This window comes from Cydia splendana, chromosome 16 (genome assembly GCF_910591565.1).
Source record: "Cydia splendana chromosome 16, ilCydSple1.2, whole genome shotgun sequence".
NCBI classification, from domain to species: domain Eukaryota; kingdom Metazoa; phylum Arthropoda; class Insecta; order Lepidoptera; family Tortricidae; genus Cydia; species Cydia splendana.
This window is the reverse complement of record NC_085975.1, coordinates 2,364,892-2,378,150: the sequence shown is the minus strand read 5'-3', so window position 1 is coordinate 2,378,150 and position 13,259 is coordinate 2,364,892. Positions and strand designations below refer to the sequence as shown.

At 36.7% G+C, this 13,259-nt stretch overlaps 1 long non-coding RNA gene across 1 annotated transcript in view; it reads left to right on the top strand.

Annotated features, from left to right (window-relative positions):
• LOC134798133 (uncharacterized) overlaps positions 1-13,259 on the top strand; it is a 113,399-nt gene that overhangs the window by 15,005 nt on the left and 85,135 nt on the right. The gene's annotated exons all lie outside the window — the stretch shown is intronic.

Below are 13,259 nucleotides of genomic sequence, written 5' to 3'. Positions count from 1 at the left end.
AACAACTTTCCAAGTAGGCATTAAACTAAAATAATATTATTTTTGGAGCTATCTATATTTGAATTGCAATTACAACTACAAGTGCAATTTGTGTTGCTTCTAATAGGATCCCGCACCCATTATCAACATAGTATGGCAAAGCATCCTTTAGCACAGCGGTCGGCAACCTTTTAGCAGCCAAGGGCCACATAGTAGTTAACAAAGTAGTCGCGGGCCGCACTTTGTTAATATTTATGTCTTTATCAGACATACAAAATAGCCATGGAGGCTCGCGGGCCGCAAGTTGCTGACCGCTGCTTTAGCATAAAATAAGAATAAATGCCTGAGGGATGCCGCTTTCCTAAGTAATAAAAAAAGCTAAAATATATATTACCGTGCCAAGGCGATACTGGCTGCCAAGCTTATTAGAGTAATTATTCTGGAAATATGGAACATACATGAGAACAACTGAGTTGTTTTAAAGGAACTTATAATATGCTTGTCAGATGCAGAAAGGAACAATACCCCTATCTGCATCTGACAAGCATATCTATTGACAAAATTCAAGGTATTCTGTAAGTAGGGCTCTTCCACTATAGTCAAAAAACATTTGCAGAGACTTTAAAAATACAAAGCTACATTTATAAAACTTTAATACAACTACCAATACCTGGGTCAAATAAAATATAATATGGCTTGTCTTCTTGTCACCGGAATTTTATTTGTGTTCAACCAGTCATACATTGAAATATATTTAACCCTAGCCATGTATTGGAAATAATGTTCCAGTACAGTACCTACTGATTAACCTACCTCAAGTCCCTATATACATAACATTTAAACCTAACATAGGTACCTAAATAGCCCTGAATTTGTCACAAGAAAAGGCCCTCGGTCTGTATAATTTTATTTTATTTGTTTTCCCTCCATACTGGCTTTTTAATTATTTATCTACACCCGAAGAAAATAAAATAGTTAATAGCCAAGTTACCTGTATGACTGAAAATATAATAACTGATAGGTAGGTACCTCCTTAAATATAATTGTAAAATAAATAAGTTCTTTATCTACTCTCCGGGTAACCCTTTACCTCCATTGGTCACTAAACTGCTTAAGTACCTAAAAAGGATAATAGTATGAAATGGAAAATAAAGTAGATAAGGTAACTAGCAATATATTTTCTTGTCAATATTGAAATTCAGATAATATTTCTAATTGTACTTTATTTTTTGTAACAAGTTTCTTCCGGTTAATTTAATTGTATAATTTGTTGATTTCTTGAATTCATTCACTTGTGTGTAACTTTTATCTTGTATTCCATATCATATGGTGTCAATCTAACCTGAAAAGAAAGCAACATGATATTATTATAAGTCATCATATTCCTCGCGTTTGTCCCGGCATTTTCCACGGCTCATGGGAGCCTGGGGTCCGCTTGGCAACTAATGCTTAGACCAAGCAGTTTTAAATTAAAGTACAAAAGTAACTCAAATGCCTGCTACTAACAGTTATGCATTATTTTGTCAACAATATAATTGGAATTTTTTCCCTAACTATCGTCTTTGCTTCATAGTTGTAGATAGCGTAGTTAGCGCAAGTAATCACTTGTGCATGCTTGTGCTTAGGGCTCTGAAAGGACTGAAAGTAGGAAGCAGCTATAAGCATTAAACTAATAAGATAACTTACCGGGCAATGTCGCTCCTTTATTCGGATGTTTGATTCCGACTTTAGCTAGGCCATTCAACAATCGTAGTCAGACATTTCACTTTAGAGTGTTTTTAATATATAACCATAAATATATTCAGGAATGGCTTGTATTGTTGAATATTTAGATTTTAAATCTGCAAAGAAAGTGTAGTTCGCGCCTACAAAACTTTTCTCTTTGAGAATTTTGACAACTCAGTTTGGCATTTATGACTGGGTTGCTATATAAAATAAAAATTCTACCATAAAATTTTTGGTAGGAATGCGTTCATAATACGGCAATACGATTACCGATTAGTAATTTTAACGTCCTGTTATTTTATAGTTGGTGCAACGCATTTTATTTAGCAATCGTTAAGACCCCCACGTCAGCGTTAAAATTTAGCGAACCGTGCTTACGTTAGCAGGTGGTTTGGTGCAACCCGCCCTTAGTATACATAAACTTGATAGTCGAGAGTATTAACTCTAGGTTAGTATACATAAACTGATAGTCGAGAACTTAAATACATTTGAAAATTAATCCAGAGAAATAAAATATGTGGCATTGTTTATTTATACAACTTACTAGAGATGTAAATTTAACGCCCACCCATTTTAACCACGTGAAAATGTCAATGGGCAAAAGTGTTCAATAAGTCTAAGGAGCGAATAAGGATCAATGCTTAGGAAAGTAATAGCTAAATTTACAATAGGTATTGTGTAAGTCAACCTAACTAGGCATTTAGGCTACAAAGAAAATGATTCATTGAGGTCATAAGTCATGTTCTCACTTAGCTACGTGGTAAAGCTGATTTCTAGACGAAATAATATGGACAAAAGGTTGAAATGTATGGTAAATTACCTATATGATTGATTATTAACCCTTTGACCACCAACCAAAGACGTCAACTGACGCGCGCAGAAGCTACAGCCCATAGTATAATAAAACATGATCTTCTCTTCCCAGAGTGACACAAGCCTACGTCACAATAACATTGCCACTTTATATAGCGCTATCGCATATTATCATATAGCGCTGTCGCATGATGACGTAGGCTTGTGTCAGTCACGTGGTCGGAAGAGAGTACCAGGTGGTATTATACCATGCTACAGCCCAATATCAACCATAGATATACAATTTTTACGATGCGCCGCATACGTTAGGCGAGGTGTTCAGTGTGAATCATAAGATTTGGGACCACATTATCAACTCTTCAATAATAGAAACGAGCTTCTTCTTCCATTAGGCCCACTTGAACCATAATGCCCTCTCACCCGGGGTTAACCTGGAGTTACCATGGTTACCAGTACTATTTGACATTGGGTTAACGGTTTAACCGCTTAACCCCGGGTTAGTGGGATTGTGCAAGTGGGCCTTAGCTGAGCTCTCTCATATCTTAACGAATTAACTGAGTCCACAGACTCTTATTTAGCTTTAAATCTTCCCTTAGTTCCTATTTTCGCAATGGTTGAAAAAGCTGTTTCAATAATTGAAAGAGATACTCGATTAGCAATGCCAAATTAGGTTGACAAATTGGTTTGGTAGGTATTGTGAAGGATGTAGTAATTTAGAAATACAGAAGAGAGAGAATTTGTCAGAAATGTAGCAATATTAGTACAGCATAATACTACTACTTGACAGTTCAAGTCTTAACCCTTAAAAAGCTATATTCCTATAAACCCACGTAAAAATATGGTGTAAAAACAGCTTGCGACAATTTTAAATGTCGTGCGTTTAAAGGGTTAAGAACGTGTTGTCTTAGTCAAGGTTAATGAGGAGAATCGAATTTATGGATGTAAGGAATGTAGCAGTCAATCATATTGTTTAAGTAAAAGAATAATAATTTATACCTATCGTATATTTTTTACATGCTTGAAATGACTGATGTCATTGGTATGATATTTTATAGCATTAAAACGCTAACAACTACTAGTTAATCAATAGTATCCAAATATTTGCCTTTTGAAATCTTGACGTTAGGGATTAGGTATAATTATCGACGTTATTCGACGGCATCTGTCATTTTGATAAACAATAAATGAGGGACGAGGGACATGATATGATTGACTGCAACATTGGGGTAAATCGATGCCAAATAGTAAAGAACCGCGAAAAAACGTCAAATTACACTTATAGGTACGTCATGTTAAGTTAATGTGACATAACGCTTAATATTGCTTAACCAAGCACAGGGGGCATAGTGATTTTACATACAAAATCACTAATATTATTAGCTTGTATTTTGTTATGAAACAGGCCCCTGGCTGGTTTGGTCTAATAAAAAAATCAACAAAAACAGTGTATCAAAAATGTTATCTTCTAAAATAAAATTTCAACGAAATTTGTGCGCGTTTTCGTGGTTTTAGTGACAAGTGTAGTGATATTGTATTAGTAGGGTTATTGAGATGTTGGCTTGACATGCTTTTGCATTCGTCAATGTTATGTAGATAAGGAAATATCAGGTCTAAAGGGGTTATTCCCACTAGTTACCACCAAATTGTTACCAGTGGTAACTACTGGGGATTTTTTTCCTACCATTTATCAGTGGTAACTGAGGATAAAAAATCCCAGTAGTTACCACCAAACCGAACCAAACTGAGTTGGTGGTAACTACTGCGATTTTTTTTTTAGTTAGCACTGGTAATAAATTGGTGGTAACTAGTGGGAATAAATCGGTCTGATGAGACTGAGGGCAAGACTAGAACATTTTGGATACTCTTATGATGTAATTTTACTTATATTAAAGTGTACCCTAGTAATTGGATTATGTAAATTTTACAATTTTTTATATAGAGGACTTATAATGGGAAAAATTACATACAAAAGCCATGTGTTCTGTTAAAAATTTTCAACAGAAAAGTTTATTGGAACTAGAAGAAAATGGAACAAAATGTGTTTTTAATTAAATTGAAATATATAGAAGATCGCCAGGGGGCCGATTTTTGAAATTCGACCGCTCGATTTCGTGTATTTCGTTAAATAGTATCTCCAGTACTATGCATTTAAATTCTACTAATAGAATAGAAAACGAGTGGTCAATACCACTAGATGCCAAATTTCTATCGCTCGTATTTCAAAAATTAGCATTTCGCCGTTTTCCACTAATTTTCGAGTGACGAAATCGAGCGATCGAAATTCAAAAATCGCCCCCCAGGTCTTGTGATACAGCGAGTGCTTCGCGGCACTCGCTGTGCGTGACGCTTTACTCGATGTATACGGCTTTGTTTGCGCTGCTTGTGATAATTTATCTAATAACTTGTTATAATATGCTTTTGTTGATTTTGACGACTTCTATTGAGTGGAGGTGTGTGGCCAGATGCAACAAAATGGTATATCTGACTTCAGATAGGTAAATATATGCATTGGGATACTTTCCATAATTAATAAATACATTCACTGTCAGCAACCCGCTAAGCGGGTTCTCTGTTCGTAGGCGCTTTTCGCTACATATGAGTTTTCTAGATCATTGGTTAAGTAGAAATGACGTCAGAGTCAACGGCCATTTTGTTGCAGATTGGAAAGGAGCAAGTTTTCAAAAATTGTTACTCACTGAGCACTTACAAAATGTACTTTATTAGTGCAGTAATAAGGTAGTTTTTCGACAAACATTGGGTTTGTTTTGGGAGCGTGTAGTCAAAATATTGCTGATCTTATACGTAGGTAGCTTAATATGCTGTAGTGTAGTTTAGGGTCATTAGTATTGGTTGGACCAATTTTATTTATTCTGTCGTTGCTCGTTCTCTGCTACTGGTCATCTTAATAACTAATGTTTTAGTTGTAAGGAGATGATATTTAATATGTTAAACAGGTTTTTGGTTGAATTTATTGTTAAATTTTAAACTGCCGAATATATTATGGAATTATTGCTCTGCATGTAAATGGTAAAAAAGAGGCAGTTTAGATTTTACCTCGTCGCAATAAAGTTTATAGGTCGTATAGTAGATGGGGGCGTAAGCGCTGCCAAAGTATAAGGTAATTCTAGTTTAGATATTTGCGAATTTAGAATTTCCTTTTCGGATGTTACGCTAATGCACCTGCTGCATTTCGCTGTGGATTGAAACACTTCTTTTTTTGCCTGTTGTCTCAGCAACTTATGAATAAATATAATTCCATAAAAGAGAGAGCGAGTAGCGACTTGCCGCTGCCGCGAGCTGACCTATCGCCGTCCGATGTCGTCAATCCTACCCGATTGAGACGAGGTTGTCATAATACAGTTCGTTCGCGTTAAGAATGCAGTAAGACCATCATCGTCCGCCGGCCTAGCGATGCTCGTAACCAATCAAATCCTTCCTAATTAGAAAGTATACCTTCAACTGGTCACTGTGAAGTTGAATTTCTAATTAGGAACGATTTGATTGGTTACGGGCGTGCCTAGGTATAATGATTTTACTGCATTCGTAACGCGAACGAAGTTCAGTGTATGCTCACAAGGGCCTAAAGCGAACACCGAAGTTCATAAATTTCGGGTATTTTTCTCTGTCTCTGTGTCGATTTGCGAACTTCGGTGTTCGCGGTAGGCCCTCAGAGATCGTTTTCTTGGTGTATGATTAGTGGCTAATACCACTAGAATCGTAACACAAAAAGGATATAAGAGCATGACAACCTAACTGTGAGAAACAAGACTTAAGCTCTGCGGTGGCGGTTATAATATAATGCTGTGTTTTATATCCAGATCTCCTGTCCGATGTTTTGGTTTGTAATTTAGTCTTAAATCCTAGGTGAAAAGCGAATTTTAGCAAGACTACGATTTTAATTATGTTCAGTTTTTGTAAATACTTAATCTGAAAATTCTTTATTGTCGTCTTTGCCCCGCCTATATTTAAAATAACATGGATTTTGTTTATATCTTGCCAAGATTCGCGATTTTACTGAAAATATAGTATATATTTTTGTGTCCCTTTATATCCACCGTTAGGTTTCCCTTATTTAAGTGCGCAATTATTTATATTTTATTCACAATCACAATATGTTACCATTTTTCACTTAATATTATTAATAATCTATTGTGTAAGATTTTATAAAAATTGCCGCTTTTATTTTTGTAAGTTTTCGTTTTTTTTTTGTTGGCAAGTATCGGTATACGTTCACTGAATAATATAATTATTTATACGCTAGTTCTAGCGTTTACTGTTTACTTGTACATCGAAGAACCGATCCTTAATAAAGATGATAGGTAGAAATGTGAAAAAAAAAGTGTATTTTTCTGACCACAGATGGTTATTTTTAGTTTTGTTTTTAGTATATTTATTGCTGCGAGACGTCAGTGAGAATCGGCATTGTGTTATCCAAATAAACTTTTGTATGTGTATATGAAAATTTGTTTTATTATCTACTAAATCGCTCTACACGAATATACGCACACACGCGCATTTTGGTCTTATCCCATGTACAGTCGCCATCAGATATATAAGAGCGGCCAAGGTGCTCAAAAGTATCTTAACATACTCGTATAGGTACTAACGTCTTCAGAATACGTATTTTTTTGTGTTCAGATATGGTTGAACACCTTGGCCACTTCGATCAATCTGACAAGCGGTTTACATTCTCGCGCGAGCCGCGCCACGAGACGCGAGTGTAAGCGGTGGGCTCGTGGCTCGTCTCGCGTGGAGGAGCGGTTTTTTGGGCACGAGCCAAAGGGGCTCGCGGGGACACGCGCTTGCGTTCACACTCGCGTTCGGCTTGTCATTCGGTTATAAGCCTTATGCCGTGCCGTTTGTGTTTAAAATATATTACCTCGACGAGCTATGCCAGCCACGAGGCGAGAGTGTAATCATTAGCTCGACGGGCTTACGCGCTCGAGGCGAGCCACGAGCCGCGAATCTAAACCGGCCATGGTGGTACCTATGTATGTTACTATACATATGACAGCAACACACTTAACACATTCACTGCCATCACGAGCTACGTGCTATGAGCGTAGCCGATAACACGGGAAAACCCGTATGTAGCGATAAACGACTACGAACAGAGAACCCGTCTAGCGGGTCGCTGGCAGCGAATGTGTTAACTGAACACCGATGTACCTTATCTCTTTGCAATAAGGTCTACGAATTGTCATTCAACAGCGAGGACGTTGCTACAAAAAAGTAAGAAAACACGACATAGATATAAATACTTTATTTGCAAAACAAAAATGCAGCATATACAGCTCACTAAAAGATCATCATGTGTCATATCGGTGATTAATATTTTGTTCTATTTCATTCCACTAGATTAAACTTAAAACATTATAATGATCATCTTGATTTATTCGAATTACAGCTACTTTAGCTTAACCTTTTCGACGCCGTGTCAAACACAAAAGCTGTCTAACTGAAATTGAACTTTATGCACATGCATGTAGGTCTATGATGCTCTGTAGTCTGTGACACACACTGTGACTTTGGCGTTGAACCTGCGGTGCGGAGATATCGGTCATTGGCGTCCAAAAGGTTAAGAAATCTAAATCGGTTCATCCCTCTACTATGCTACAGACAATATTAAATTGAACATTGTTTTGTCTATCAATACAGTAGTTTTTTCGATTACATTTTTGCATCCTACAATATTCATGGCACTATTTGTGTCGTTCCACGTATAAAGCTAATTTATGGCGTTTACGAATGTATTAACGACCCTCCAATACTAATACGGTGCTAGGCGACTTAAGCGCCGACCGCCATAAAGTACCTTTTTACCATAGAATATCACATTTCATCCATAAAGTGATAGGTACGCGGTATTGGATATGCGGAGTGGAGTGCATGATTGATAGGGGTACTTACCATAGTCTAATAAAACATGGTCTTCTCTTCCCAGAGTGACACAAGCCTACGTCACAATAACATTGCCACTTTATATAGCGCTATCGCATATTATCATATAGCGCTGTCGCATGATGACGTAGGCTTGTGTCAGTCACGTGACCACGAAAAGACGGGAAGAGAGTACCAGGCGGAGTATATTATTATACCATGGTACTTACTAAAAGCGACAGACAGTGGCGGATTTGCAGAATTGGCCGCCCTAGGCCCCAGGTCCTGTAGTAACTACTAGCCGCCTGTTTCGCAGCACCCATCATATACACTGCCGCCTTGCTGCCGCACCTATCTTGGCGCTCTAGGCCCGGGCCTACTGAGCCATGGCAAATCCGCCACTGGCGACAGAGCACTAAATGGCCAAAACAGGAACTTTAGTGGGCTCAAATAACTCAGACCACGACTATTTAGAACCATTTAGATTTAAAAAACTTATTATTATTGCAATTATTACAACCGGGTTGATTATGCAGTGGGTACAATATATACTTACTATACCTACATTAGGCGTATGACTGTATACAGTTGTTATAATGCATATTTTTAAATACATATAACTAATATTTAAGTACAAATAAAAAACAACATGAATTAAATTCGGCATTAAACATATAATACCTACTAATTACGCGTGAACTTAAAATTTCGTAAAATATAAAAAAAAACTTTCAATATGTTTCAAATAAAAAAACGAATACTTTTTGTTTAGCATTGTGCGTCGAGATCAAAATAAATACTAGATTAACAATATAACGTTAAACTTTGAATGTAAAACCAACACGAATAAATTGTAAAAATAAATGTACAAATATGTTTAATAAAGGAAAAAAAATGTATAAGGTAAACGCCCCAGTGTTCGACATGCTAATGCCCAATAACACGCTGCTGTCACTTCTATTGCTAACAACGTAACGTAATTTTAAAGACGACATGTTACTGTGACACACTTGGACATATAGCTTATGACAGTTATGACCTTACATATGAGCATTCACTTAGGTCACCTTAGGTCTTAGGTTCCAAGTCAAATACGTAGAATAAAAAATAGGTACCTAGGTATAAAAAAATAATGGCAAAAGGATACATTTCATTTAAATAAATATGCAAAGAGAGCACTCATGAAAACATAGTCATAGAACCATAGACTGGGGTTACTTTAATTCGAGGGGTAACATCGACCAGAAATTGGTTTTTGTATGCGATCCATTATGGACTACGGTTTAAGAAACAAATTCCTTGCAGATTGAAATTCGATGATCAATGTTACCCCATGAATTAAAAAAAACCCAGTCGACGGTAACTATATTTTAGAAAATAAATGAACACGATTAAAGGATAGTTGTCAAATAAATTTAATTTTAATATGGTGTATTGGGGTAATTCCGAGCTTCTCTGCTTAGAAATGTGAAAAAAGGAGCTGTATTGCTACTGACTCGCAAAATAATAGATTCAGATGTCATATTTATTGTCTTGCCTGTCGTTACCTCAGCATGATAGACTATAGTCTCCAACTCTAGGTACAATATAATGGTATTCGGAATTATCCCGTTCAGCTTAACAAAACATAACACATACTTAATTTAAATAGGATAAACTACACAAACTATACTACAAAAATAAATTACATAAGTGTAGCATAAGTGTAGATACTTACTTTTTTAACAGTCCGCCGGACGGTATCGGCCTGTCAGAATGATGAATGATGTTCGAAACTGTCAAAATTTTGATCTAACTGACAGGCCGATACCGTCCGGCGGACTGTTAATCAGTGGGCCCCTTAAAGGGCCATCATTAGGTTAGCTTAATACTCTATATCAAAACATTTTCACCAGGGATAAATACCGTCTTAAATAAATGCAATCACAAACTGTTACTTATATTTTAGTTGCTTTCCTTACCTAATTTATACAACACATTACGTGGGCAGGTTTTCAAAAATAATGACAATGCGTAAAACACAATCATTATTATGATTTACAGCATTTTTGTTCTCAGTAAATTATTGACTATACAAATCGAAGGACTAGTGAGAGGCAAATCGTCAATAAACTGTTGTGTCTGAATTTATAAAGCTACACTGAATACATAAAAGTTTGTACTTAATGCCGTTTTAGGGTCTCCCCAGATATATCGACGCGCATTCGGCAAAAGCCGATAGGAAAAAGCTTTATGTCTGCGCAGTAAGAGCGAAAAAGCCGTCGACGCGTCGGCAGGCGCCGGCCGATGCGAACCCAGCAGAACGAGACCCTTACATATGTAAAATTTTAGTTTCATAAGATGGGAATGTACAAATTCTAGGATGGGAATGTAGAAATCTAGAATGTACAAATTCATTTATATGTAGGTCCTTATTGTATTCTCGTTTTATTGATTAGATTGAACAGTTTTTTTGCACAAATTAATAAACTTACAATGGGTGTAAAGCCAATACATCTACTTAATTTTATTCTACGGCATCATAACTAATATTTACACTACTATGCAGTATGCACCCGTGATGTCTTACGTACTTCATTAATTATGCTACAAAATATTGTACGGAAAACGGGGTGGCTTTGGAATGCAGGGGCCGACTATGAAATTTCAGTTTTAAGCCATATTCATATTTTTTATGCCGGATTTATATGTAGTAGGTAAATATGAATTCATAGTAATCAAACTAAATACCTACGAGTAATAAAAAAAAATGCTAATTTCATAGCCTTTTAATAACTACTTTAGTAACCCCATTTTTTCCTAAAGTCACCCCGTTTTACAGAACCTACAATATTATTTATATTATGCTTGAACAACACGTGCAGTGTATTGCTATGTGATGTGTGTCGAAAAGGGTAGATGTCTACGAATACCTACTAAAGCTACCTATAATTAATTACTTTTTAAAGATTCAGTTCAGTCACAAGCAAACTCTAGATAGAATTAGTGAACATTATCTATCTAACTGGACTATGTAAAGTGTGTAGGTATAACCTCGTAAGGCCCAGTGGGCATTATAAAATACACTATTTCAATCGAATTAGAACCTTTCAGAAACCAAATGAAGAAGCATTTATTTTGTTCTATTTCCTTCTCAAACAAACGAAATTCATCCTAATATACTATAAAACAAGGTTCAAATTAAAAATTACGCAGATAAGAGACAACTGCATCCATGTATGTTTAGTGTAGGCTAATCTTATACGTTATGTATGTGTTCTTTTTATTATTAATTTCTAAATCATAACTGCTAACTGGGTACATGATGGCATATATTTAAATTATTTAACGCTAATAATATTTTACATAACATTTAAGGTATAAGTATAAGTGTAAAATTACCTAAGCGTGTACTTGTGGTCTTATTTGCCTAAGAATTGCTGCCTAATAACTATTACTTCACCACATACGTGATATTCACATGAGTCAAACGTCATAAGAATATAGTTTGTTCAGCCAAAGTAGGCATTAGGGCTAGCACAGGAGGGGCGCGGCAGTATCTCGCCCTCGAGATAGACTACCCGTACCAGTCTAATTAATAGTTAGAAAAAGACGGGTAATTTATCTACTCGAGATACTGGCACGCCCGCCTACTCACCAAACAGTAGCTGGAATTTTCATCCATCTGTACCATTACTCATCATCTTCCTCGCGTTGTCCCGGCATTTTGCCACGGCTCATGGGAGCCTGGGGTCCGCTTGGCAACTAATCCCAGAAATCGGCGTAGCCACTAGTTTTTACGAAAGCGACCCTTCCAACCCAGAGGGGTAACTAGGCCTTAATAAGGTTAGTGCAGTTTCCTCACTACTTTACTAAGGTGCGTAAGGCAGCAAAGTGTTTTTCCCTATTTACCGCCACACTTGAGTTTAGCTTATCAAACTACTATCAACGCACTAGTTGCCAAGCTATTTAAAGCTTCGTTATATTGTTCAGCCTCGGAGTAAATATCTATGGAGCGGCCATTAACAGGCGTTCCCCTCTGCAAAAAGATCGCGGCCGCCGGTCAAGGAGGTTATATAAAACTAGTTGCCACACGTCATACGCCATTCAGCAAACGTCAGTCTAAGCGGAATGATAGGAGCCGAAAATGCCGAATTGCAGCGTTTTCTCGTGCAAAATGAGATCGGAAACGTCTAGTCTACAAAAAGAACACGTTTCTTATCATATGGAAGTACTATTACATCTAAATATTATCAAATAGTGCATTAACTTTGCAAATAACTAAAAAAACATTGTCAATCTAACAGTGATACCAGTGATATGATATTAGATCTATTTTAGGGTAATTCTAAAGAAGACTTTCTAAATATTAATTAGATACGAGTAGAATTTCTAATAGGAAATATTATGCGAAACTCTGCGTAGGGGGCGCGACTACCACAATCCATCACAATCTGGGGGTCCGCCGCGGAACAAGAAAATTTAAATTTCGTTATCTAACCTCTCTATCACTATTGCATATTTGAGCGATAAAGAGAAAAGAGAAAATTTACTAGCTAGCTTAGTGCTACACTCTGGCGGCAGAACATTGCAGTAATATGCCCTATTTGCGTTGCTTTTTGTTATATGTATATGACGTTCCATGGAAAAAGGTACCTTATGGCGGCCGGCGCTTACGTCGCATGGCGCCGCAATAATATTGGAGCGGTGTTAATAATAGCGTAAGCGCCAACCCCCATAAGGTACCTTTACCCGTGGGACGTCACATATAATTTATGTAACACATTATTTTTATATAACACCTTAGTTTCATATCAACCTAATCTATTTAATCAAATAAATAGATCTATAAGAATAAAGAAAAGGGGGACGGGGGATCAAAA